This window comes from Lynx canadensis, chromosome B2 (assembly GCF_007474595.2).
Source record: "Lynx canadensis isolate LIC74 chromosome B2, mLynCan4.pri.v2, whole genome shotgun sequence".
Classification (NCBI taxonomy): domain Eukaryota; kingdom Metazoa; phylum Chordata; class Mammalia; order Carnivora; family Felidae; genus Lynx; species Lynx canadensis.
The window spans coordinates 40,383,461-40,411,367 of record NC_044307.1 but is presented as its reverse complement, the minus strand read 5'-3'; the positions used below and the strand labels follow the sequence as shown (position 1 = coordinate 40,411,367).

The window sequence follows — 27,907 nt, the reverse complement described above, 5'->3', positions numbered from 1 at the left end:
AACCATGAGATCATGATCTGAGCGGAAATCAAGAGTCTGACGCTGAACCGACTGAGCCACCCAGACACCCTTTTTATTATGTTTTAAATTCTAAACTTGGAAACAAATTAGCTCAGTAATGAGAGGCCTTAATTTCTTTTACATGTGTGTTTTATTTATTTTTGTTTATTATTAAATGTTTATTTTTGAGAGATGGAGAAGGGGGGCAGAGAGAGGGTGTGGACAGGATCTGAAGCAGGCTCAGTACTGACAGCACAGAGCCAGATGTGAGGCTCAAACTCATGAACTGCCAGATCATGACCTGAACCGAAGTTGGACACTTAACCAACTGAGCCACCCAGGTGCTCCCTAAACCTGCTTTCTTAACCACAACACCTAATTAGGGTGGTGTTTTATAACTTGATACAGTTTTATATTTTTAAAACCTAGGTTTATTTTGTATCCTGGAATACTATAACCAGATAACAATGTAGCCATCAGGCTTTTGCTAGAACCATTTAGTTGGAAAGCTCTACAGGGTTTTGGTTCTTGTCCAAACACTCCTAACATCTCATTGCTTGGTACAGATGTATAGTCCTAAATCTTTTTGTATCATTAGTAGTGTCCATTTTAGAGCCCTTCTAAAATGTTTATTTTATAAATACCTGTTGTTTTTTTAAATTTTTTTTAATGTTTATTTATCTTTGAAGTAGAGAGAGACACACACAGAGCTTGAGTGGGGGAGAATCAGAGAGAGAGGGAGACACAGAACCCAAAGCACGCTCCGTGTTCTGAGCTGTCAGCACAGAGCTCGACGGGGGGCTTGAACTCACTGACTGCGAGATCATGACCTGAGTGGAAGTTGGACGCTCATCCAACTGAGCCCTTATAAATACCTGATTTTTTAACGGGAATTTTCAGAGAAAGCCAACAATATCACTGTATAGTATAGCAGATAGTGATATGTAGGTTAGAGTTAGCTTTTAAGAGATTTTAAGAGCTGTGATTATAGGAAGCATTTTTCTAATATTCAAAATTCTTAAAATGTTTTCACGTTTGTAAGTAATTTTTGGCACTTATTTTAATATGATTTCCAAGAGATAGCTTCTTTACAAAACAGTTATTGACTCCAGTGAATTTATATTTCCTTTGCAGAGTTATCTCTGAAAAGAACTAGCTGCAGTGATGTCTTTTTTTTTTTTCTTAAGTAAGCTCTGCACCCAACGTGGGGCTTCAACTCATGACCCCAAAAATCAAGAGTCTCATGTTCCACTGACTGAGCCAGCCTGCAGTGCTAAGTCTTTATGTTTAAAATTTAAAATCAGAAACTGTTTCTACGGAAGGAGTGCATATTTACAGTTCAGTCTCTTCTTGAACAAGATATGTAAAGTGTCTCAGGATATTGCTAACTGCCAACTAAATTTTACCATGGCACAAAACTTTACTTAATTAAACCTCATGTTCTTTGCCACTGATGTAGAGTTACTGAATTGCACTAATTATCTTGGGGCCTAGGTACTGCCTTTTTTTTTTTTTTTTTTTTTTTTGCTGTGTGATCCTGGACTAGTCATTTAATAACCAATCTGAGTGTCCATTCTTCATCTGTAAAGTGCCACTGACACCTACCTCATTTGTGAGAATTAAATGCACAAATATATGCGAAAACACCTCACACAGCACAGTATCTAGTAGGAGTATAATAAATGTTCATAAATGTTCTCTTCCCATTAAAATTGCTGCTCTGTGCTGACAAAATTGTTGTATGGTATTTATAAAACATGCTTGGTAATGACAACTAATGTTTTTAAAATGGTTTGAATGTATGCTGGCAGGCTGAACTCTACCAATTAATAGTATTTATTATATGTGGGGAGTATAAAAGCAGCATTAGATTTAAGCACAGTGATGAAATACCAATTCCGGTGTGTGCTCTATGGAAGGCTGTTTTCGTGGCTGTCACTGCTTCTCTGCACACTAAATGGGATCTGGTATTGCTTTTGTTTGCATGTATTTATCTTGGATGACTGGGGAGAATGCAAGCATACTATGCTATTGCTTTTAAGTCCTTTTATATTGGGGGGCGCCTGGGTGGCTCCGTCGGTTAAGCATCCAACTTCGGCTCAGGTCTTGATCTTGTGGTTCGTGGGTTCAAGCCCTGTCGGGCTCTGTGCTAACAGCCCAGAGCCTGGAGCCTGCCTCGGATTCTGTGTCTCCCTCTCTCTCTGCCCCTCCCCCGCTCATGCTCAGTCTCTCATTCTCTCTCTCTCAAAAATAAAATAAACATTAAAAAATTTTTAAAAATAATAAAATAAGTCATTTTATTTTTTGGTGAGAAGAAATCCCCAGTGTGGCTAAGATCTTATGCCGTTTAATCCCTATAAGTTGGTAGGTAAGACCAGGATGTTATTTAACTAAAAGACGCAGATACCAAATACATTTTAGGATCCTTGCGCTCCACATGAGAGATCAGGTTCTTTTATCCTAGCATGTCCCCCCCAAACACCTGAAATGTTCAAATATCACTGTCTCTTCTCACCACAATAATGATCTAAAGTCTCTGCTATTTTTGGTAGCAAAGGAAAGAAGACCTAACCCATGTGCAGCCCTTGTCAGTTTACAGTGCACTTCCACACACGTTTTCTTGCCTGATTGATGCAGCACCCTTGGAAGGGAGTAGAGCTGATGTTGTATCTATTCACACGGGAGACTGTAGAGATTCCCAAGACATCAGTGAACTGCCCAGGGTCACACTGCTAATATGAGGATTTGCTAAGGCTCTTGCAGTCTCCTGTGTTCTCATGCCCCTTATGAATAAACAGGCCCATCTAGTGTCTTATTAGATATGGAAATCAATCAACACAGGTAGACTTCTAGAACTTTTTTGATTCTAACCACCACACAGGAATTTAGGGGGAAAAAAATTCTAATGTGTCACTTGACCATCTTTCTAATGTGTCGCTTGGCACTCTGGATCTCTTATACATCATTGTATTGGTCCCAATATATTTTTATTTCAGAAGGCTGAAACAACGCACAGCGTTTTATTCTAAAACAGACGTGCATATGTAGAGATGAGAAAAGTTATGGCTTACAGTGGCAAATGCCATATGAAGTTTTTAGTTGAAAATACTTTGTAAATGTTAGAAAGCATATTGCCTAAGAAGTAAAATTTGAGATCAAGGCCAGTTTAAAAGAGGGGGTCATCTATCAGCAGTTCATGCAACCAACAGTATATATTAAGTCAATAGGACACTAGAATGAGAAACGACCTCTTCTCAGAAAGTTCATAGTCTAGGTTGATATCCCATGTACACTGTATAACATAGCTTCATAAACTCATGGACCATATTTCTGTTTAATGGTGAAAAAACATTTTCTTTTTAGTTTATATATTTATTTTGAGAGGGAAAGAGAGAGAGAGCAGGGGAGGAGCAGAGAGAGAGGGAAAGGGGGAGGGAGGGAGGGAGAGGGAGAGGGAGAGAGAGAGAGAGAGAGAGAGAGAGAGAGAGAGAGAGAGAGAGTCGCAAACAGACTCCATGCTGTCAGCACAGAGCCCAATGCTGGACTTGATATCACGAATTATGAGATCATGACCTGAGCCAAGATGAGGAGTTGGACTGAGCCACCCAGGTGTCCCGAAAAAGTACTTTAATAAACAGTTTGTAAGAAATCAATTCATTTGGCAAGTGAACTTAGATTTTGCCACCTAGATTATTCTTTTTTTTTTTTTTTTAAGCTTACTTACTTTGAGAGAGAGAGTGAGAGAGAGCAAGCTTGAGTTGGGGAGGAGCAGAAGGAAAAGGGAGAATCCCAACGTGGGGCTTGAACTCATGAACTGTGAGATGATGAGCTGAAATCAAGAGTTGGACACTTAACTGAGCCACCCAGGTGGTCCCACCTAGATTATTCTGAATCATGGTCAGAGTGTGTAAGATCAGTCCTAGCACCTCTTGTATTTCACAGAAAATCATAAATCTGTTTTGCAGTTTCTGTGCGGAAATCCTAAATTCGAACGTAAACCATTAGAGCCATTAATGGGTGAAACCCATGGCAACTAATAACTTAGGACAGTAAAATCAACAGATCTTGAAGCTTTTGTTCATGCTATGCATACTGTGCTCTGAAATGTAGTGTTAAATGTTTCTTTTTACATGATTATTTACTCTGGGCGACATGTACAAATTGTGGAATTTCAAATTTGAGTGGGCCTGGAGATCACAAAACTCTTTAGTAATAGAGTGTGGACTGAAATCTAGGCTTGCTGATATCCAGCCTAGCTTTCTCTCTTCCTGCCAGTCGAACCCAGACTTCCTAATTTGGCATCCAAGAGACATTTAATTATGGTGTTCTTATAATTTTCCATGAGGTTTCTCTATTTAGTGGTGGATGAATGTAAAATTTTTCCTTATTGTATGAGTTTAGTCTGCCTTTGTATCTCCTAAGGCTTTTGGCCAATTTTTATTTTGATTAGATATGACTGATCATTCATAATTTAAAAAGTTACTTATGAAATTGACTTAAAATTACAGAGAAAGCATCTAACTCAGGTTCTAAGCCATTGGCTCTTCAGCAGTAACAGTGAAAATACGTTTCCACTTCAAAACAATCAACATTAGATGTAGCTTCCTGGCTTACCACACCTGCCTTGTCTGCTCTCAGCGTTGTCTTCAGGCACCTGAGAGGTATGCTTGGAAGCACCTTGAAAACCATAGAGTGCTATAACAATCTGTTGCATGCATGCATTCTTGCATGAGTCTTCTGATTAATTAATTGTATACTTGAGACTTTTTGTAGTAAAACATTTTGCTATATGAGCTTATAGATTGGAATAGGCCAAAAATGGGACCAGGTCAAAGAAAGCACTTAAATCCAGCAAGGCCTTGCTGGTACTAAAATCATAGAGTGGATGGGTGGTTGGAAGTAAGCCTAGAGCGTTGGTGCCTTAGAATGTGAATAGAAATGACAGATGGATTTGAAAATTCTCTTTGGGGCGCCTGGGTGGCTCAGTTGGTTGAGCATCCGACGTCGGCTCAGGTCATGATCTCGCAGTTTGTGAGTTCGAGCCCTACATTGGGCTCTGTGCTGCCAGCTCAGAGCCTGGATCCTGCTTCAGATTCTTTGTCTCCCTCTCTCTCTGTGCCCCTCCCCCACTCGCACTGTCTCTCTCCCTCTCTCTCTCAAAAATAAATAAACATTAAAAAAAAGAAAAAAATTTTCTTTGTTTAATATCCAGCGTGTTCTTTCATCAGTATTTATTGAGCGTCTTGTAAAGACTAGGCAGTTTTAGACATTACTGATGTTCACAGTAAGTAAGAAGAGGTACTATTGTTGTCCTGCAGGAGTTTACAGGGGAAGATAGTTACAGACAAGTATAGATAGGATAATGAATGTTTGTATTTTGGAATGTACCACGTAACTGACCTTGCCAAGAAAGGCATAATCTTGGTTAGATTTTTTTTCAGATTTAAATTTATTAATATTCTCTTGATGAACTTTCTAAACTTTAGAAAATATGTTATAAAATACATATTAAAAACATTTTGAGATACATAATATACAAATTATATTTTAAAATATAAGCTATATATAGTATAGTTTGTATATTAAATCTTAGTTATATTTAATATTTAGTTATATTTATTTTATATGTTTAGTTAACTTTAATTACCTAGAATATGAATCTATTCTACTTGGTAAGCCATCTGAACATTACCTGTCTGACCACATTAATATTAGAGAGTTCTTCAAGGAAGGGCATCGCTGGTCTCATTTGGATGTTAGTCCTTGGTGCTATTATTTCGTAAGAGCAGAAGCCTGATTTTGAATCCTAGCTCTGCCCCTTAGTAACTGTGGAACTTATTTGTGCCTCAGTTTCAATGTCTGTGAAATGGGAATAAAGATAATACTTAAGTCATAGTTGTTGTGAGAAGTGAATGAGTTAATATGTGCGAGAGTGCTTAGATGAGTGGCACACATTAAAGGCTACATACGTGCCGTGGGCAGCTATCCTCCTCATTATCATCATCATTGTTATTGTTATTACTTGATGGAATAAAAATAAGGTAAGGTTTTCAAGAATGGATTTTCTCCTTCTCAAGCCCTGAAAATTGCTCTAAAGGTAGAAAGATAAAGGAAGGAAGCTAAATCTTTATTGATCATCAGCTATGTGCTAGGTAGTGACCTAGCATTTTACCTACATTCTCATTTAGTCCCTATACCAGTGCTGTGAAGTATATGAGAAGACAGGCTCAGACAAATTAAGAAACTTGCATAAGGTCTTGTACTAGTAAGTGGACATCATGATCCAGATCATAACTGGTCTCTGTTACTCTGCATCCTGTACTCTTGCCTTGCATAATGCCAGAAAACCTGAGAACTCAGCAAGTTTCACTAGGAGGTAAGCTTGAAATTCGTTTGTTAGGGACTTTATTTTTAATGACCATTTAAAAGGATGTCTTCTGTTAGTTCGTTCCTACTGTAGCGATTTATTTTATGTATCTGTAATTCCACTCTTCCCACTCAAAAATATATTGCAGTAGTTTAGGGGCACCTGGGTGGCTCAGTTGGTTAAGCGTCCAACTTGAGCTCAGGTCACGATCTCACGGTTTGTGAGTTCGAGTCCCACGTCGGGCTCTGTGCTGACAGCTCGGAGCCTGGAGGCTGCTTCAGATTCTGTCTCCCTGTCTCTCTACTCCTCCCCCACTTGTGCTCTGTCTCTCTCTCTCTCTTCAAAAATAAATAAATATTGAAAAAAAAGGATATTGCAGCAGTTTAAATGCTATAAGTAGAATCTACATGGAAAATATTTGAACATTTGGAGTCTTATTAATAGTTTTCAGAATTAAGCCAACTTATAATTTCCCAGTTTTCAAGATCATCATCATAATTATTGAGGTCATTACTCCTCAGATTAATAGCTGTTTTACTGAGTTTTTTTTTTTTTAATTTTTTTAATGTTTATTTCTGAGACAGAGAGACCGAGCATGAGTGGGGGAGGGGCAGAGAGAGAGGCAGACACAGAATCCGAAGCAGGCTCCAGGCTCTGAGCTGTCAGTACAGAGCCCGACATAGGGCTCGAACTCACAAACTGTGAGATCATGACCTGAGCTGAAGTCGGTCACTCAGCCAACTGAGCCACCCAGGCGCGCCAAGTTTCATTGAGTTTTTAAACCTAAACTCCATGTAGTCATATATCATAGGTACTGATCCTTTTTATTTTGAATTTATAAATAAAATTCAAGAAATTGCTTTTTTTTCTCTTGCTGTATATTAGCCCAGCCTTATGGATTATTTCCCCCATAGGTAATAGAGAAGAGGAAACCTAATCAATGGCTGTGGAATAATATGGAAGAAGATGGAAAAAACTTGTTTAATGGGTAAGAAAAAAACTGTAATAGTATTATGTATGGCCAATCTGTAGTAAGTGGTCAAGGTTGGTATCCATTAGGGTGAGTGATCAGTCCCTATATTTGTCTTAACCCCATTCTGAACTTTGACCATCTCTTTCCTTCTTACTGTTGTGAATTTTTCAGTACTTTGAGCTGACTTAAGCTATGAGGGGACATAACCATATTTGAAGACAAAAGTAGGACCTATAGATCAGCAACCATACTAAAAAACAAGTCTAGGGTGGGTCTTGAAGCTTACTGGTGGCTAGATAGAGACCACATACGTCACGACCTATCAAGGGTATTAACCACCCCTTCTCATTTTCCAAATATTGCCAGCTGCTATGATGTTAGGCTCACTGTGGCCATCCTGTTCATTTAGGCATGTGCACATTATGTCAGTGGAATTCCACGGAAAGCCCAATAAAATGTGTGGCTAATTTATGAGAGATAAATTTTTTTAATCATATAAGTCCATGCATTCTTATTGTCAATAATTCAAATGTCATAGATAACCAAAATCCTCTTCCTAAACCTTAGCCCCCCACCCCCACCCCCCAGGGTATATGAGTGTATGATATGTATTTGTGCAACCTTCTATTTTGCCTAATGATTGAAAACTTGGGTTTAGAAGCCAAACTGATTTTGACTAGCTATCATTAATTTGACATTTGGGCAACTTAATTTTTCTGTGCCTCAATTCCTTGGGTGTAAGTGGGGACAGTAAAATTCCTGTTTAATCGTGATGTTGAGGATTAATTAGATAATACATCTAAAACACTTGGAATAATGCTTGGAACATAGTAAATGTTCAGTAAAAGCGTTAGCTATAATTTTCCTCTGTATCCCAGTTAGCCTTTTTATGTACCAGCCTTCCACAGATGAATCTTTTTCTGATACACTGCAGGAGTTAAGCCATCTTATGATAAGGTTAACCATGGTGGCATGGATTTTTAAAATTTTTCGTGAAAGTGTTCTTTTTGGTTTCAAGCTTCAGTTCCCTCCAAGTATGCTGCTAGACTCTATGTGAGAATAGAATTAGACACCTTCGGCTCTTATTGCATATCTCATGGTGTACATGATGCTTACAGGGACACATGCATAAAACTACCTTCTGGCTGTGATAGTCTTATCTTGCCCACAGAAGTATCTGTTTTAAAGCAGAATGCATGATTCTCTTGTTTCTAGATAGGTATGTCAAATTTTCTGTTAAGACTCTTCCAGTCTATTTTGAGGGACAAGTCTTTTTGAGGTTTTTTTCTTGTTTCACAGAATTATAATAATTATGAAAATGTCTTTGATATCTTTTCCATGGCTTGTCAGCACTTTCTTAGGTAGTGCAGACAATTACCTATTTTTAAGAAGGAAGGACACTAAGATAGTCATCTCTCCTTAATATTTTCCTCCTGTATTGTTCTGGGGCTCTATTAGATTGTTATGGACTGTTCTGTGTGCTCTATTTCGGAAGACTAATATATAAAAACAGTTACCATTTACTAAGTACTTTTTTCCATGTTAGGCACTGTTTTAAGTATTTACCTATTTCTTCATTACCTCATTTAACCCCATCATGTACTTATGAGGCAGATGCTGCTGTTATCTTTATTTTAAAAGTTGAAGGAACTGAGGCACAGATTAAGTAACTTGTCCAAAGTCACATTGCCAGTGGCATCTTTAGGATTCAAACCTAGATCGTCTGTTCCAGAGCTTGCAACTGCTGGCCTACTTTATAAACTCATAAGGTTTGTTAAGGTGGGTATAAATTTAAGTGAGATAACAGAGCCAAATATTTCCTGAAAAAGTCACCATAGCTAATCTGTTTTTGCATGACTGTGGGAAGGAAAATTTGAAATCATGTATCTTCTTAAGTATGGGGAAAAGGTTGGTGTGAGAAGATAATCTGTAAATAATTATTTGTCTTGGACCATACTTAAATGAATACAGCCGTTTTGCTTTTTTCTGAATCGTATGTAGTAGATAGAAAATCACTTGCACCTGGCTAAGGACCGATATGTACATGTTTAAAAGGGATTAGAGTGAGTTGCTTTTGTAGATTGCCATTTAGCTGCTATTTGTAGAAACGGGCACTCAGAAAGATTGAACCGTGCAGCATTTTGGAGCTGATTAGTGATTGGAAATTGTTCTTTTGTTCTGTTAAATAATATTTGAATGACAGCAGAAAGTTGTGCAAGGAAAGGCAAGGCAGGAGAAAGGTGACTTATGTGTCTTATAATTAGAATGTCACTTAGAAGTGATGGTCTAAACAGTAAATATACATTAACAATCAATATTTGTATAGGAACTGTAAGGAGTTAGAGTATGTGGGTTTTGTTCTGAGGTCTGTCTTGTCAGGGAGAAACATTGGCTTTTCCTCACATAGCAGTTCATTTCCTGTTGAAATACGGTAAAGTACAAAGGGTAAGCAACATTTAAGATAATAACAACACTGATAAAATGTTTTGGTAAACTGTGATCATATGTAGTCAGTGATGTTTTCCTGTCTCCTTTTTTTTTTAATGTTTGTTTTATTTATTTTGAGAGAGAGAGCGCACACACAAACAGGGGAGGGGCAGAGAGAGAGAGAGAGAGAGAGAGAGAGAGGGAGAGAATCCCAAGCAGGCTCTGCACTGTCAGCTCAGAGCCCAGTGTGGGGCTCAGTCTCATGAACCATGACATCATGACCTGAACGGAAACCAAGAGTTGGCTGCTTTAACGGACTGAGCCACCCAGGTGTCCCATCCTCTCTATCTTTTTTAACTCCATTTCCTGTTTGAATCCCTTCCACATGTTGATCAGTTATGGCTGTTAGTATACATACCTTTTACAACAGTGTCTTTAAGAGTCGTTTAGGGGTCCCTGAGACTCTTTCAGGAGTCAAAACTATGTTCATGACAGTATTAAAACATTATTTGCTTGCAAGTATGTAGTGGAGTTTTCCAAAGGCTACGTGATGAATAACCAACTGAATACAGAAACAGATAGGAGCATATAGCTGTCTTCCTTAATCCAGGAAAGACTTGCGGAATGTAAAATAAGGCTACTCTTCTCTACATTTGCAGTGAGAAGGACTAAGGTTTATTTCTATGTTAGAACATAAAAATGAGCCCAGTGTGAACCAGAAAGTCATGGTGCCCTGTCTAGTGATTGAGTGGATTATGGGTGGTCACAGGTGGTGCCCACCACACAACATTTCCCTATACATTCTAGTGACATCCTGATAGACTGAGGCTGTGCCCCTGGTCTAGAGAAATGAAACTTCTGCTCCTTTTTCATAATTGTGCTAGAGGGTATATTCCAGATTATAGTCTGGAGAAATCTGGAGAAAGAAGGGCTTGATTTGAAGTGGGAATACTGTCCAACCTTGCCAATGACCCCTCTGATATGTGCCACAATTGGAATGTGGGAGCAACCAAAAGGACTTTTCAGAACAGCCTTTTATTTGACAATATTAACTGAGCATCTACTACATTCCAGTCCTGTTCTAGGGGCCGGAAATAAGTCAGTGCACAAAATAAAAACAAAAACGCCTCTACCCTCATGGAGCTTCCATTCCAGCCTTGGAGTCCTTTGGTCTAGGCACAGCCCCCTCTTCAGGGGAGTCTCAGAGTTGGTGATGGCCGCTGTGGGTCTTGAACAATGACTGTTGTTTCTCAGTGACTGACTGCTGAGGATAGAGTGGAAACTGCTTAACATGTTGTGATTTTATTTTTTATTATTAAAAAAAAAACAGGTACAAGTGGTTTGGGATTTTTCAAATCATACATGGAGCAATAAAGGTAGCCTATCTCATCGCCCCTGTTGTAGCTGTTTTAATCTTGTTTTGTTTTCAAGTTGGCGCCGCTTTTGTCAAGAAATTTAACTTAAAAAAATTCAATACCAACCGATGTTAAATTTATTCTAATTGTTTTTCATTATTTGAAGAAAAATGTTCATACATCCGTGAGATTTTCCTTGCCTGGTGAGTTGCTCCCAGGACCCTGTAATTTGTTTAATAGACTTTTATACAGAAAGAGATTACTTGGCTCATTAGATTGAGTCACTTAATAATGACTTGAAGGTTAACTAATGCGGCCATCAGACTCTGCTCACTGGCTGGATGTCTATCATATCACTCACTGACTTCAGTCATTTCTAAATGCAGACAACTAGGAATACCATTAGAATATTAATGGAAAAAAAACCTGACATTCAAAATATGAATGACCAAAAATTGCCTCTAAAGATTATTTTAATTTTAGGATACACTTGAATAGAAGCTCTTTTTTTTCTTCTTCTTCCAATTGGGTGGCATTGTGACCTTAATCAGAATGCACCAAATGGCTGTTGTCTATTTAGCATTGCTACCTGCCAGGTGCCCATTTCTAGCCATGCCTGGTATACTAAAGACCAGAATGTCTAGGGTTCACATAAAATCCCAGTCTTCTGCCAGAGTGGGAAAGACATAGCCACTTGGCTGCTTACGGCAGAGATGGGGGAAACTATCATTTAGTAAGGGATCATTTCAAAGATGCCCAACCAACCTCTTTTTTTGTTCTTTTAAATCCCTTAAATCCCACACCTTACCTCTACCTTCAGAGATACATGGAGTCTCTAATTCCTGGGCCTTCCCAGTTTCTGAAGTTCTGACCCACTTGCTTGTTTGTTCACCCTGATGTGGGCAGCATTTAAATTTTAGCATGCCCTTGTCTGTTACAACTTTCCATTCCTCTGTTTACTTTCCAGATTCCAAAGTTGTGATATCTCTCATGTACTGTTCTGTCATTTGCCACTCTTTGTGTCCCTATGAATTTATGCCCTTTATTGCCCTTTACTGGGATTTTAATGGGATTTTGAGAGGAAAGGAGATAAACATGTATTCATTCTTCCATGCTTTACTGGAAGCCCAAGTTGTAACATTATATTATCGAGTACATGCAACATCCCAGGAGTTGTGTTAGACACTTGGTCTTTTCTCTCATTTAAAAATCCATTCAAATGTTATTGAGGTTAGAATATTCATTCACATTAGTGCTATTCACCTGGTATTTTTTGAGCACCTCCTATATGCTAGGCACTGTCACATAAATTATTTCATTCAATCATCAACATCCACTCTGAGGCATATAGATATCATACCTCATTTTAATGAATATGGAAACAAATTTAAAGTTGCAGGCCTAGTAAAAGGTAATGCCGTGTTTGAGATAGATTTTTTTAAGATAAATATGCTTTCTGTGTATCAACTATCTATTGGATATTAGATAGATAATTATTGTGGGTTTTGTTTGTTTTTTATGTGAGCTCTATTCCCAATGTGGTGTGGGGCTTGAACTCATGACTCCAAAATCAAGAGTTGCATGTTCTACCGATTGAGCCAGCCAAGCACCCCAACCGTTGGGGATTTTTTAAGCAAGGGAATATAGTATAGGGTAAAAATGCTGTTTTTGTTTAATACAGTGATAATAGTTAAGAGATATGGTAGATCTAAAAAGATAGGCATCAAGATCAACTAGCACTTGAAGTAGTAATAACACAGGCCTGCAGTGTTAAGAGCCTAGACTGAGGGGGAGAGAGTAGCAGTAGCAATGAGGAAGGTAATTAGGTTTAAGAACCTTGGGGGTGTGGGGTGAATTTGATTCCATTCTCTTAAATGAGCTACTGTAACAAAGAACTTAGCCCTCAGTCTTATACTCTCATTTCTGAATACAAATTAGTAGGCATTGGTAACCTGACTTGACTGTGACATGAATAAGGTGTTAAAGAGAATGTCAGGTTTTCAAGTCAGGTGAATAGGAGTGCCATATCTAGGCCTGAGGTCTGGTGGGAAGAAGTGCAAGTGGAAATTAGTAAATTTGAACAATAATTACCTGTGAATGTTATGGTTTCTTGGAGATATGAATATCTGATACGTCTTCTGTATTCCTTTCTTTGTTTTTTGACATTTATCTGAATGCCCTGTAATCATATCATATATTATTACAGAAAGTTGACTTCACTCAGTCACATGATTTCTTGGTAGGTAATATATATTCATGTTTTTAAGCTAATCTTTAGTATTTTTAAATTTGTAATTTGAGGGCCTTTTTTTTTCCTTTTTGGAAGCACGTACTCTGATTTTATTAACACACAAAGTGTTTTTACAAGTCAGTTCTAAAGAATGAAGAACCCAATGTAAAAGACAGGAATGGACAATTCACATAAAGAGAAGAAAGATCAATAGTCACCATAATTAAAGGCACACAAACAAAATACATACATATATATATATATGTGTGTGTATATATATATATATATATATATATATATATATATATATACACACACACATAATTTCTCAAATGTGAGATTGAAAATTATTTAAGGATGTGTCAATCCCCAGTACTAGGGAAACGCATTTTCAATTACTACTGATGGGAAGTGAGGGAGGGAGTATAAATCAGTGCAACCTTCTTGGAGGGCAGCTCGATGATATCCAAAAATTTAAATGCATATATCCCTTGACACAGCAATTCATCTTCTGCAAATTATCTCATAGACACCCTTGCATAAGTGTCTCATGATAGATGCCAAAGAATACCCATGGTGCATTGTTTGTAACAATAAAACACTGAGGATAGCATAATTCTTCATTCGTAGAAGAATTAGTTAAATGGGATTATGCAGTCCATATCATAGAATATGATATAGACTTTAAAAAGAGTGAGGTAAAGCCAGATATATGGGAAAATGTCCAAGGTATGTTAAGTTTAAAAAAAAAAAAAGATGTAGAATAAGATGTATGATAAAGTTTGATTTATGTTAAAAATTAGGTTTCTAAATGCATAAGATATTCCTGGAAATGTGCTCCAGAAGAATGCGCAGTTAACAGTAGTTACCTCTAGAGAGGCAACAGGGTTGGAAACGAGAGAGATTTACTCTTGCAGTTTTTATATTCTGTACACATATTAGTTTTATTATTTTTTTTAACTTTATTTACTTTTGAGAGAGACAGAGTACAAGTGGGGGAGGGGCAGAGAGAGAGGGAAAGAGAGAATCCCGCTGTTAACATGGAGCCCGTCGCGGGACTCAGTCCCATGAAGCAGGAGATCATGACCTGAGCTGAAATCAAAAGGCTTAACCAACTGAGCCACCCAGGTGCCCTTAATTTTATTTTTTTAAGTGTATAAAATTAATAAGAAAAAACAGGACTCCAGTTGTCCTTTGCTAAACATTTTTTTTAAAAACTCTACCCCCAAGATGGGGCTCGAACTCACCACCCCAAGATCAAGAGTATTACGCTCTACTGACAAGAGTCAGCCAGGTGCCCCTCCTTTGCTAAACTTAAAATGAACCTTGCTTTCCATAATTAAAAAATTATATTATAGAAAATTTCAAACCTTATCTATACCCCCTCCCTCTTCCTTACCTTAGTCCTGGATTATTTTGAAACAAATCTTAGACATTGTATTATTTCATCTATAAATAGTTTATCATGTGCCTCTAAAAGAGAAGAATTATTTTTATAAACCTAACCACAATAATTATCATGCATGTAAATATTGACAGTAATTCTTTAATGTCACCAAATATCTATTAGTCAATGTTCAAATCTCCCCAATATTTCATTTTTTAAAATAGTTCGCTTGTTTGAATCAGGATCCAAGTAAAGTTCAGACATTGCAATTAACTGAGAGTATCTCTCTCTGTCTCTTGCCTCCCCCCACTCTTTTTCCTTGAAATCGATTTGTCCTATTTGAAATCATTTGTCCTATAGAACTTTCTTCAGCCTGAATATTGGTGACTATATCCCAGTGTCAGTTAACCATTATTAGGTTGTTTATTATGTTGTCTGTAAATTAGTAGTTAAATCCAGAGACTAATTGGATTCAGGTTCTTTTTTTTTTTTAAGTTTATGTATTTATTTTGAGAGAGAGAAAGAGTATGAGTAGGAGAGGAACAGAGAGAGAGAGAGAGAGAAAGAGAGAATCCCAAGCAGGTTCCACGTTGCCAGCACAGAGCCTGATGGGGTTCTCAAACTCACGAAACTGCAAGATCATGACCTGAGCCAAAACCAAGAGTCAGACCCTTACCCCACTGAGCCCCCAGGTGCCCCAGTTTCTATTTTCGAGGAAGAAATGCTTGTGAGTGTTCGTATATATTTCCATCATGAGGTACTAATGTCTGGTTATCTTTTCTGGGTGATATTGGTAGCTTTTGATGATCCTTGCTTAGGCCCACTAATTCATAAGAATCTTCCATAAATGGAACGATTAGCTAGTGTTGGAAGGCTCCCCAGAGGAAGGATAAGTAAGAGCCAGACCAAGGAAGCAGTGGGTAGCCAGAGCAATGATGAAAATGTTCTAGGGGAGGGAGCAGCTTGTGCAAAGGCCTAGAGGTGAGAGCAAGCTGTTCCATAGGGGAACTAAAAATAATTTAGAACAGTGGGAGCATAGCTGTGGTGTGAGGAAAGTGGGATGGGCTAGAGAGGTTCAGGACCAGACTATGAGAGACTTGATGGGCCATAGCAAGGAGTTTTGGGGCTTTATCCCCAAGTCAGTGAGAATGACATATTTGGGTTTTAGGCTGAATTCAGGAAAGCCTGTTGAAAAGCAGTTTCAGGGGTGCCAGCCTGGCTTAGTCTGAAGAGCTGCAACTCTTAATCTTGGGGTCATGGATCTGAGCCCCATGTTGGGTATAGACATTACTTAAAAATAACATCTTGGATAAAAAGAAAAGCAGTTACAGTATTGTGGGCTAGAACTGATGGTGGTTTGAATTAGATTCGAGGCAATGGAGATGGAAGTAGTCTTGTCCATTCTTTGAGAAAATGATTACTGAGCACCTGTTTTTGGTGGGTGCTGTTCCAGGCTCTTGGGAGTCAGCAATGGCCAAAATAGTCAGAACTCCCTGCCCTCATGGAGCTTACACTCTAGTGGGAGAAAGACAATTAATACGTAAATATATACTATGCTTACATAGTGGTAATTGCCAGGGAGGAAGATAAATCAGGAAGGGGGATGAGGATAAGGGAGTGTTATGTGGGGAACAATTTTTTTTTTTTAATGTTTGTTTATTTAGTTTGAGAGAGGGAGAGAATGAGTTGGAGGAGGGGCAGAGAGAGAGGGAGAGAGAGAATCCCAAGCAGGCTCTGCACTGTCAGTGTGGAGCCCAATGCGGGGTCCCATCTCATGAACTGCGAGATCATGACCTGAGCCAAAATCAAGAGTCAGAGGCTTTACTGACTGGGACACCCAGGTGCCCTGGGAATAATTTTTTATATCAAAAGTGACGAGTGACGGCTTCACTGAGAAGGCAACATTTGAGCACATATCTGAATGACATGAAGAAGAAAGCCATGTGGACTTATCTGAGGGAAGAGCATTTGAAGCACAGAAACAGAATTGCATGAGTCTTGGAATCGGAGAGTATCTGGTATGTTGGAGGAACAGCCAGTGGCTGGAGAGGAATATGTGAGCAGGAGAATAATGGGAGCTGGGCCGGAGAGATAGCCTTATTGGTCATTGTGAAATTGTGATGGAGGGAAATAGAATCAAGATTCAAATGGAAGAATCAGTAAAATTTGGGGATCGACTGGATATGGGTAGTGGTAAGGAGGAAAGAGATAGGGAACACAGTAATCTTGTAACACGAATATTTTGACTTCATTTAAGAGAATAAAGCAGCTGGAGCAGATAAGCTTAGATACCTATTATCATGCAAATCTCTTTTTTATTACAACATTGGGAAAGAGGTAATATTGATTATACCCATTATGAAGGGAAAAAGTCTCTCATCATAGAATGGATTTTCCTTTGGTTTTGGTAGTTCTCTAATTAGGGACAGACTTGACTGTTCAGCAGCCAGGAGAATGCCTGAATAATGGGGTAGCAGTGTTAGGCTAGATATGGATGGAGCCCTTAGGGTACTGAAAACTGCCCCCCGACACATTACCACATCCTAGATACATAGACACACACATCCCATTTGCGTTTTGTTCTTGCAAGCGTTAACATATCTGCCAAATTCCTAGTTGACATTAACCTAGTTCAATAGTATTGCAACTGCTTCTACTGAGAGAAGAGTCATTATGATTCTGTGTCTGTTCTAAGCATGGTTTTAGGAGGTGCATCCATTCCTTGAATCCTCATTTACTGATGATCTGCATAACTGTGTGATGCCTGAGTTACAAAAAGGACAATGACATGGTCATTGTGCCAGGTCTCGAGGACTTCAAAATCTAATAAGGTGGACAAAGGAAATCAGGGACCACAGGGAGGCATGCCATAATATTGGGTGTGAGGAAGGTATGATGGGGAGACCAGGGAAGGATTCCTTAAGCTTTGGGCTGAGTGAGGCAGATTTCAAAAAGAAGAGGAGAACTTCTGAATCCATGGAGTTCTCATTTGCTGCCTAATCTGTTTGTAACACTCCTACTTCTGTCCTTTCCAAGTCCCTCAGACCCATCTTCCTAAGGAAAGTTGTGTTTACAGGTCCCTGAATGACCTTCCTTGTTCTTTCTCAGTATTCTGTAGACTGTAATAGCCAGAAGGAAACAACTACAGGGTCAGTTAACAGAAGGCAAGTAGTATACACAGGTTCACATGTAGTTTATTTTATATCAATTCATAATTAAAATTAATAATACTATCGTACAAATAGAACTATATGGAAGTAGCGTTAAAAATAAAGTGGCTTCCATCCTGTAGAATAGCATTTCTCAAACTTACGACATTTGTATACCACTGTTATGATTTTTGTTACATACGGGTAAAATTTGTAGAGTTACTTAATATTTTTCTGTAAGCCAAATTACTTTTTTTTTTCTAACTTAAAAGCCTACTCACCTTAAAAATATTCATGGAGTTATGGGTTTTCTGTTCTTTTATCAAGCACATTAAAATAATATGTGACTACTTATTAGAAAATATTTGCCCCTGGAGAGTGCCATTACTTTCTTTCTTTCTTTCTTTCTTTCTTTCTTTCTTTCTTTCTTTCTTTCTTTCTTTCTTCCTTCCTTCCTTCCTTCCTTCCTTCCTTCCTTCCTTCCTTCCTTCCTTCCTTCCTTCCTTTCTTTTAGTTTATTTATTTATTTTGAGAGAGAGTGCTAGTGGGAGGGAGGGTGGCAGAGAGAGAGGGAGAATCCCAAGCAGCCTCTGTAAAGTCAGTGCAGAGCCCAATGCTGGGCTCAAACCCACTAACTGTGAGATCATGACCTGAGCTGAAATCAAGAGTTGGATGCTTAATTGACTGAGCCACCCAGGTGCCATGAGAACTCCATTTCTAGATAAGACAGAGCGTAAGCACACTCTCCAGTCTCTCCCACCGTACGCAGCTAAAAATCTTGGTAGAACACATGGAATAACAATTCAAGGACTCTGAAAAGTCAGTAGTAGCAGGTAGATTAGAGAAGACCAGGATTTGAAGTACCACCATCCAGGTGGGAGTTTCCCTTTTTTTAAAATTTCTAGTGTCCCTTGGCCTGGATTCCATGCAGCCCAAACCTGGAAGTGGGCACCTGGCAATAACAGAGAGAGCTCCAGGATAAACCCTCTGGTTCTGACTTAAGTGGAAAAGGAGACTCCGTGCACTCAGAGAGAGAGGTAGAAACTGCCCCCTTTAAAAAATTTCTCTGCATTCTCTCGTGCCCCAACCCCCAGGCAATCTTGTGTTGGTGCTGGCAGTGACATCAGTGGGGGCTTACAGATGCCTAAAGCTCTAAAGGAGGGGAAACTTTCTCTCCTTTGGAGAAGCTGTAGTCCTAAAAAGGTGGGGTGAACACCCATTGCTTTTTTTCTTTCTCTCTCTTCCTGCTGCCTAGCTCCCAAATTATGTGGAAGAAAGAGATAACAATAGCCCCAGGCTTCTGGCTGGAAGACAGGAAAGGGGAGCTCCAAGGAACTGAAAAGTACCCAGGACACAATGGAGAGGGAGGAGCTCAGGAAAGCAACCCCACAAGGTTGTTTGTGAACTCCTGGGCTCACCCCCAAACGGCACATGCGTGGATCTGTTCCCAAACAGCACACCAAAAACTTCTGAGTATTGAACTCTGAGATGAATCACTGTTCAGGCCCTAGACTGGCCACTGGGTTGTGCTCATGCCAGACATATCTGAATGGCTTTGCAAAGGCTTCGAATGTGGAACTGACATTTAAATCATACCCCACAGCAGGTTGGTTGGAACTTGGAACCTGAATGCAAGCAGGTCGATTGCCCGCTAAAATAAAAATATCAACATTTTCCATAGGATTTTAATAAGATGCAGAGTCTTATAATATTAAAAATGTCCAGGGTAGAATATAAAATTATTTAGCATACAAAAAAAAAAACCAGGAAAATCTCAACCAATGTGAGACAACCAATAGATGCCTACACTGAGATAATACCTCTTCTCCATGTGTGGACCATGCCCTTCATTCAATTTCATCGGCAAGCCCAGGCCACAGGCCCACTGTTGGACTAGTGACCATTGCCAGGGAGTACCGTGCACAAATTGGCTGAGACTTCTCAGGGCCCACCTCTGGAGCTAGTGCTGAAGTCATCTACTCCTGATGCACATGGCCCTATGGAGGAAGCATGGCTACTCAAAGTTAAGAAACAAAAACCAAAAACTCCTACTTCCAGACTTCATAAAAACTTATCTAAGTCAGGTTCTCCGATTTTAAGAGACTTTTCTATAGTGAGGTACAAAGAGGACTGAAAAGAGATAACCTGTCAGGTGGCTCAATACAAATTTTATTAAGCCCTTTATGTGTGTTCCCTTTGTATACGATTCTATTTTTATTTTTTAGGCAGATGGGTAAATATGCTTCAAGGCCAACTGTTATTTTAGCACTGAGATAAATAACCAGTTGAAGAATGCAGATGTAGGGAGCCACACACGTTAGCCTTTGTAGCTGAAGATGACAGCCGCTGACCAGTAATTGCTATCTCCCAGCGGGTCCCCACCAGCTGCCTGTACTGGTCCGGGATCTATAGCTGCAGACTCCATGTACTGAGTTTGGCACAATTTGCACCTGCTCTCCTCTCTTCAGAAAGAACCATTCCAGGTGCTCATCCGTGCTCCCTAGGTTTATCTGTCACTGTGATTTCTGTGAGTTCCCAGTGGTGCTATATCATTTGAAGTTCTGCTTTATGTGTCTTCAAAGTGTTTCTTTTTCCTATTCTGCTAGAATTATCTCTGTTCAGCTCATCACACATCAGCTACTTAGGAATGCAGAGCAGAGAATTTTAGAAAGCATGCTTGAGAGAAAGCCTGCTGAAAGTGGCAAGCTTATTAATATTACAAGTTTTTAAAAAAAAATTTTAGTTTATTTATTTATTTTGAGAGAGAGAGTGCGCACAGGGGAGGGGCAGAGAGAGAGGGAAAGAGAGGATCCCAAGCAGGCTCCCCACTGTCAGCAAGGAGCCCGATGCAGGGCTTGAATCTACAAACCATGAGATCATGATCTGAGCCGAAATCAAGAGTCGGACGCTCAACTGACTGAGTCACCCAGGTGCCTCTTTTAAAATTTTTTTTAAGTTTATTTATTTATTTTGAGAGAGAGAGAGACAGAGAGAGTACAGGAGGGGCAGAGAGAGAGAGAGGAAGAGAGAGAATCTCAAGGAAGCTCCACACCATCAGTGCAGAGTCTGATGTGGGGTTCGAACTCACAAACCATGAGATCATACCCTGAGCTGAAACCAAGAGTTGGACACTTAACCGACTGAGCCACCCAGGTGCCCCAATATTACAAGTTCTTAAAGCCATAAGTGTGTCAAGCTTCAATTTGCTCAGGGATAAAGGGGTCAGAATGAAGGTAGTTTTAAATTGTAAACAAACTTACAGCGATCAAATGGCAGGATCAGATTTTGAGGGACTAACTAGTTCTATTTTACTTGAAGAGCTGAGTAATAAGAACCCAGAGTAATAATTTGCCCCAAAGTAACCTCTACATTAACTTAATAACATTTGACCAATGGGAAAGGGGAGTTTATGGGAGTCAGGTGGCAAGATCTGAGCAGAGAGCAAGCTAGTCACAGTCCTCCCTTTGTTGGCAGTGTCAGCTTCTGATCTGGAGCAAGTCACAGGATTACTCTGTATGTTGACACTCATTTCTAGAGTCTAACTATATGCCCAGCACTGCTGTACGCATTTTACATGTGCTAACTCGTTTAATCCTTACAACAACACTATGAAATAGAAACTGTTATTGTTCTCATATTATGGATAAGGAAATTGAGGCCCAAAGAGATGATTTGCCCAAGGCCATATACAACAAGTAAGGACAGAGCTAGAATTCCAAGCCAGGCAATATGGCTTGACCTTTTAACCACTATGCTATATTGCCTCTCATGATACGTTAAAAATACCTACTGTAACTATTTTACAGAGTTGTAGGAAGCCGAAATTATAATAAAAGCACTTTAGTGAGGAAATAATGCTCTCCAAAAGAAAACTATAGCATAAGAACCCAACACCGGTGCTGGCAATTACTACGAGAAGCCCTTCTCTAGCGAATTATGACATGGAGAATCAGAATCATAAGGTTAAAAGGCTCTTCAAAGCTATGTTCTAAGAAGGCTTTATCTGCTAAAGTAACCACTGTTTTAGTAGTTCTCAGATTTTTAAAATTTCACAGATCTATAAAATACACACTTGCACACACATACACACACCCCAACCCAAACTACCATCTGCTATCATCACCATTACAGAAAGGGCAGTTCATACCAGGAACATTGGTGAGATAGAATCTAATAAAGAACAGTGTTCCATGAACAAAACAAATAGGAATTTTACCCTGCTCAGTGAGATTATTAGTCTGAAGATTAGTGGTTAGGGAATTCATTCATCTGGACTGGTAGGTATAGATCCTGTTGGGTTAAGAAGTTATCTTGGGGTAGAGTGACCTCCCAAATGATGGCATCAATCATATCAATTGGAAGCATGTTCAGGTAAATACTAGTTGAACTGCAGTTTACCTTGCTTCTTAGTAAAGTGTTTAGTGTTTGCCTTGGCAACCTTACCAAGATGCCCTTACCTATCTAGGTTCCATGTGTTTATTTCTTATCTTCCACATGAAATTGTGAACTCTGAAGTGTTGAGTCTTGTTTGTGTTGAACAAACATTTTAGTGCTTTTTTTTTTTTTTTTGATGAGGTAAAAAAATTATATGAAATTTACCATCTTAACTACTTTTAAGTGTACAATTGGTTAGTGTTAACTATATTTACTAGTTAAACAGATCTCCAGAACTTTTTCATCTTGCATTTCTCAAACACTGTACCCATTAAAGAACAATTCCCCTTTCCCCCCTCTCCCCAGCCCCTGCTAATCACCATTGTATTTTCTGTTTCTATAAGTTTGACTAGTTTAGGTATTTCATATAAATGGAACCATACAGTATTTGTCTTTTTTGTGACTGGCTTATCTCATTTAGCCATAGTCCTTCCTCAAGGTTCATCCATATTGTACCATGTGTCAGAATACTTTCCTTTTTTTTTTTTTTTTTTAAGAGGGTGAGGGAGAGAGCATGCGGAGGCAAATGGAAGAGGGGCAGAGGGAATGGGAGAGAGGAGGGAGAGAATCTCAAGCAGGCTCCATACTCAGCGCCGAGCCCAACACGAGTCTTGATGTCATGACCATGAGATCATGACCCTTACTGAAATCAGGAGTCAGACACTCAACTGACTGAGCAACCCAGATGCCCCCAGAATACCTGCCTTTTTAAGCCTAATATTCCATTGAATGAAGATACCACAGTTTATCTATACATCTGTCAGTGGACATTCCTCTGATTAGTGATGTTGAGCATCTTTTCATATATTGTTGGTCATTTGTATATGTCATTTTTGGAGAAATGTTTATTCAAGTACTTTGCCCATTTTTTAATTATTTTATTTTAATTTTTTTGTTGTTGAGTTGTAGGAGTTCTTTTTTTAATTTTTTAACATTTATTTATTATTTAAAAAAAATTTTTTTTTTAACGTTTATTTATTTTTGGGACAGAGAGAGACAGAGCATGAACGGGGGAGGGGCAGAGAGAGAGGGAGACACAGAATCGGAAGCAGGCTCCAGGCTCTGAGCCATCAGCCCAGAGCCTGACGCGGGGCTCGAACTCACGGACCGCGAGATCGTGACCTGAGCCGAAGTCGGACGCTTAACCGACTGCGCCACCCAGGCGCCCCTAACATTTATTTATTATTGACAGAGAGAGACAGAGCATGAGCATGGGAGGGGCAGGGAGAGAGGGAGACAGAATCCAAAGCAGGCTCCAGGCTCTGAGCTATCAGCACAGAGCCTGACACAGGGCTCGAACTCACAAACTGCGAGATCATGACCCGAGCCAAATTGGACACTCAACCGACTGAGCCACCGAGGCGCCCGAGTTGTAAGAGTTCTTTATATAATTTTATATAAAGTTATCAGACATATGATTTGCAAGTATTTTTTTCCATTCTATAGGTTACTTTTTTACTCTGTTGATTGAGTCCTTTGATGCACAAAAGTTTTAAAGTTTGATGTAGTCCTCTTTGTCTATTCTTGCGTTTGTTGCCTGTGCTTTTGGTGTCATATCCAAGAAATACTCGCCAAGTCCAATGCCGTGAATCTTTTCCCTGATGTTTTCTTTTAGGAGTTGTATAGTTTTAGGTCTTACATTGAGGTCTTTAATCCATTTTGAGTTAACTTTTGTCTGTGGTGTAAAGTAAGAGTCCAGCTTCATTCCTTTGCATATGGATGTCCAGTTATCCCAACATCATTTGTTGAAGAGACTGTCCTTTGCCCACTGAGTGGTCTTGGCAACCTTGTCAAAGATCATTTGATCAGGGGTGCCTGGGTGGCTCAGTCGGTTAAGTATCTGGTTTTGGCTTAGGTCATAGTCTCATGGTTTGGAAGTTCGAGCTCCACATCGGCTGTGTGCTCACAGCACAGAGCCCTGTTCAGATCCTCTGTCCCCCTCTCTCTCTGCCCCTCCCTGGCTCACATGCGCGCTCTCTCTCTCTCTCTCTCTCTCTCTTTCTCTCTCAAAAATAAACAAACTTACGGGGCGCTTGGGTTGTTCAGTTGGTTAAGTGTCTGACTTCGGCTCAGGTCATGATCTCGCGGTTCGAGTCCTGTATCGGGCTCTGTGCTGACAGCTCAGATCCTGGAACCCGCTTCAGATTCTGTGTCTCCCTCTCTCTCTGTTCCTCCCCCACTTGCGCGCGCGCTCTCTCTCTCTCTCTCTCTCTCAAAAGTAAATAAACATTAAAAAAATAAACTTAAGAAACAAAGATCATTTAACTTTATAAACAGGTGTTTATTTTTAGACTCTTTGTCCTATTCTGTTGGTCTATTTGTCTTTATGCTATTTGATTACTGCAGCTATGTAATAGGTTTGAAATCAGAAAATATGAATCCTCCAACTTTCTTCTTTTTCAAACTTGTTTTGGCTTTTTGGAGTGCCTTGAGATTCCCTATGAAGTTTAGGATGATATTTCGGCCAAAAATGCCACTGACCTTTTGATAAGGATTTTATTAAATCTGTAGATCATTTTGGGTAGTGTGGACATCTTACACTGTTGTTTTAATATTGTTTTCTGGGGCACCTGAGTGGCTCGATTGGTTAAACAGCTGACTCTTGATTTTGGCTTAGGTCACGATCTCACAGTCCTTGGGATTCTCTCTCTCCTCCTTCTGCTCCTTCCCTGCTCTTGCTCTCTTTGTCTCTCTCTCTAAATAAATAAATAAACTTTTTTTAAAAAAACAATATTTTCTAATGAACATGGGATATCTTTTTGTTTGTGTCCTCTTTAATTTCTTTCAGAATGTTTTGTAATTTTCAGTATACATGTCTTTTACTTCATCGGTAAGGCTTATTTCTAAGTATTGTATTCTTTTTTATGCTCTTGTAATGGAGTTGTTTTGTTAATTTACTTTCAGATTGCTCAATGTTAGTGTATGGAAACACAGTTGAGTTTGTGTGTTGATTTTGTATCCTACAACTTTTCTGAATTTGTTTCTTCTGTGTGTGTGTGTGTGTGTGTGTGTGTGTGTGTGTGTGTGCATAACCTTTAGGCTTTTCTACATATAAGATCATGTCATTTGTGAACACAGGCAATTTTACTTCTTCTTTTCCTTTGTGGATGCCTTTTTTTCTCTAATTGCTCTGCCTCAGACTTCCAGTACCATGTTAAACAGAATTGGTAAACACGGGCATTCTTGTTCTTCCTCTTAGAGGAAAAGCTTTCAGTTTTTACCATGGATTATGTTAGCCATGGACTTTTCATAAGTGGTCTTTTTTTTTTTTTTAAGTGTATTTATTTTGAGAGAGAGAGAGAGGGAATTCCAAGCAGGCTCTCCATTGTCAGCAGAGATCTCACAAATGGTGAGATCATGACCTGACCCAGTATTAAAGAGTTGGACATTTAACCAACTGAGCCACCCAGCCACACTGATAAGTGCTCTTGATTATGTTGAGAGCATTTCCTTCTGTTTCTAGATTGTTGAGTGTTTTTAATCATGAAAGGATTTTGAATCATGTCAAATGTTTTTTCTGCATCAGTTGAGATCATGTGGTTTTTGTTCTTCATTCTGTTAATGTAATGTATTACATTGATTGATTTCCATGTTGAACCATCCTTGCATTCCAGGATAATTCGTACTTGGTCGTGGTGTATAGTGCTGTTGAATTTGGTTTGCTAGTATTACATCAGTATTCATCAGGAATATGGGTGTGTAGTTTTCTTGTCTTTGGCTTTGGTATCAAGGTAATACTGGCTTCATAGAATGAATTCATAGGAGTTTTAGGAGGATTGATATTAATTCTTTTTTTTTTTTAAGCTTATTTATTATTGAGACACAGACACAGAGCGTGAGCAGGGGAGGGGTAGAGAGAGGGGGAAGCACAGAATCTGAAGTAGGCTCCAGGCTCTGCTGTCAGCACAGAGCCCGACATGGGGCTTGAACTCACAAACCGTGAGATCATGACCTGAGCCCAAGCAGGATGCTTAACCGACTGAACCACCCAGGTGCCCCTGATGTTAATTCTTTCAATGTTTGGTAGTATACTCCAGTCAAGCTATTTGGTCGTGGGCTTTTCTTTTTTTGGGAGATTATTTGTTTTTATTGAAGTGTAGTTGGCACACAATGTTACATTAGTTTCAGGTGTACAACATAGTGACTTAACAAGTCTGTGCTCTGCTGACCACAAGTGTAGCTACCCCCTGTTACTCACCATACAACCAATGTTACAGTACCATTGACTATATTCCGTTGGGAGGTGTTTTTTAAAAATGTTTATTTACTTTGAGAGAGTACACATGTGCATGTGACTTAGTGGGGGAGGGGCAGAGAGAGAGAGAGAGGGAGAGAGAGAGAATCCTACACCATCAGTGTGGAGCCTGCCGCATGCTGAAATCATTCCCTCTAATGCTTTTTATTTTTAAAACATTTTGCTCATATTGGTGATATGAAGCAATGATAGCTTCCCTGAAGTAATTGATTGTCCAAGAATCAAGATTTATAAATTAAAAGTACCAGTATTTGGTAGACTGTAATAAGTGCCCAACATATAAATACAATAGGAGGGGCACCTGGGTAGCTCAGTCAGTTAAGCATCTGACTTCGGCTCAGGTCATGATCTCATGGCGCATGAGTTCGAGCTCCACGTCAGGCTCTGTGCTGACAGCTCAGAGCCTGGAGCCAGCTTCGGATCCTGCGTCTCCCTCTTGTGTCCTTCCTCCACTCATGCTGTCTCTCTCAAAATAAATAAATAAACATTTTTTAAAAAATAAAACAAATGCAATAGGAGCTTGGAGTAGAACTTTATAATTACATAAATCTTTTTTTGTTTATTTATTTTGAGAGAGAGAGAGCAGGGAGGGGCAGAGAGAGAGGGAGGGAGAGAATCCCAAGCAGGCTTCACACTGTCAGCACAGAGCCTGAGTGGGGCTTGAACTCATGAACCGTGAGATTATGACCCGAGCTGAAGTTAGACACTTAACTGGCTGAGCCACCTGGGTGCTCCATAAGTATGTAAATCTTGAACCTAAAATTGGAGAAAGCTCCAATTGGATGGTAAGCTCCTTGAAGGCAAGGGCTATACCTTTTGTTTAGTATAATATTTCCAGGGCCAACAGAATACCTAAGAGTTATTCAAATTATTTACTGAACAAATGAATGAGCAGATGGGAGTGTAGAGGCCCTTCCTAGAGGGGGATAGTATGAGCAAAGGTGAGAAGGGAAGGGTGTGTTTAGTGTGTCTGGGGGGCAGACAATGGGTAATTTAGTTTGTCTACATTTTGCGGAGCTTACAGAGATACCCAGAAATAGTTGGAGAGGACAGTAGGGGCCAGGTGGTTAAGTCTTAAATGTTAAGCAGAAAATAGTAAGATGCTATGGACATTTTGAAGCACTTATGGAAAGGACCTTTTGGGTAAGATTGAGTAGAAATTATTTTCCATCATGAAGGGAGAATTATTAAGATACAGGTGTTTGGCTTGGTGTGGGTCCATAGAAGGTAAAGAAAAAGAAGGAGTCCTTGATGAGAGAGAACTTTTCCTTCTTGGATAAATGGGAAAGTGATGGTGCTACTACTCATGGAAATAAGGAGATCAGAGAAT

The 27,907-nt window shown here is 39.3% G+C and overlaps 1 protein-coding gene across 2 annotated transcripts in view; it reads left to right on the top strand.

The window, feature by feature from the left end:
- The window catches only part of USP49 (ubiquitin specific peptidase 49), a 79,337-nt gene that overhangs the window by 16,881 nt on the left and 34,549 nt on the right, over window positions 1–27,907 (top strand). For both annotated transcript variants that reach the window (XM_030315490.1, XM_030315489.1), the window contains exon 2: window positions 7,282–7,355. The gene's annotated coding sequence lies outside the window, so the exon portion shown is untranslated. The remainder of the gene's footprint in view (window positions 1–7,281; window positions 7,356–27,907) is intronic.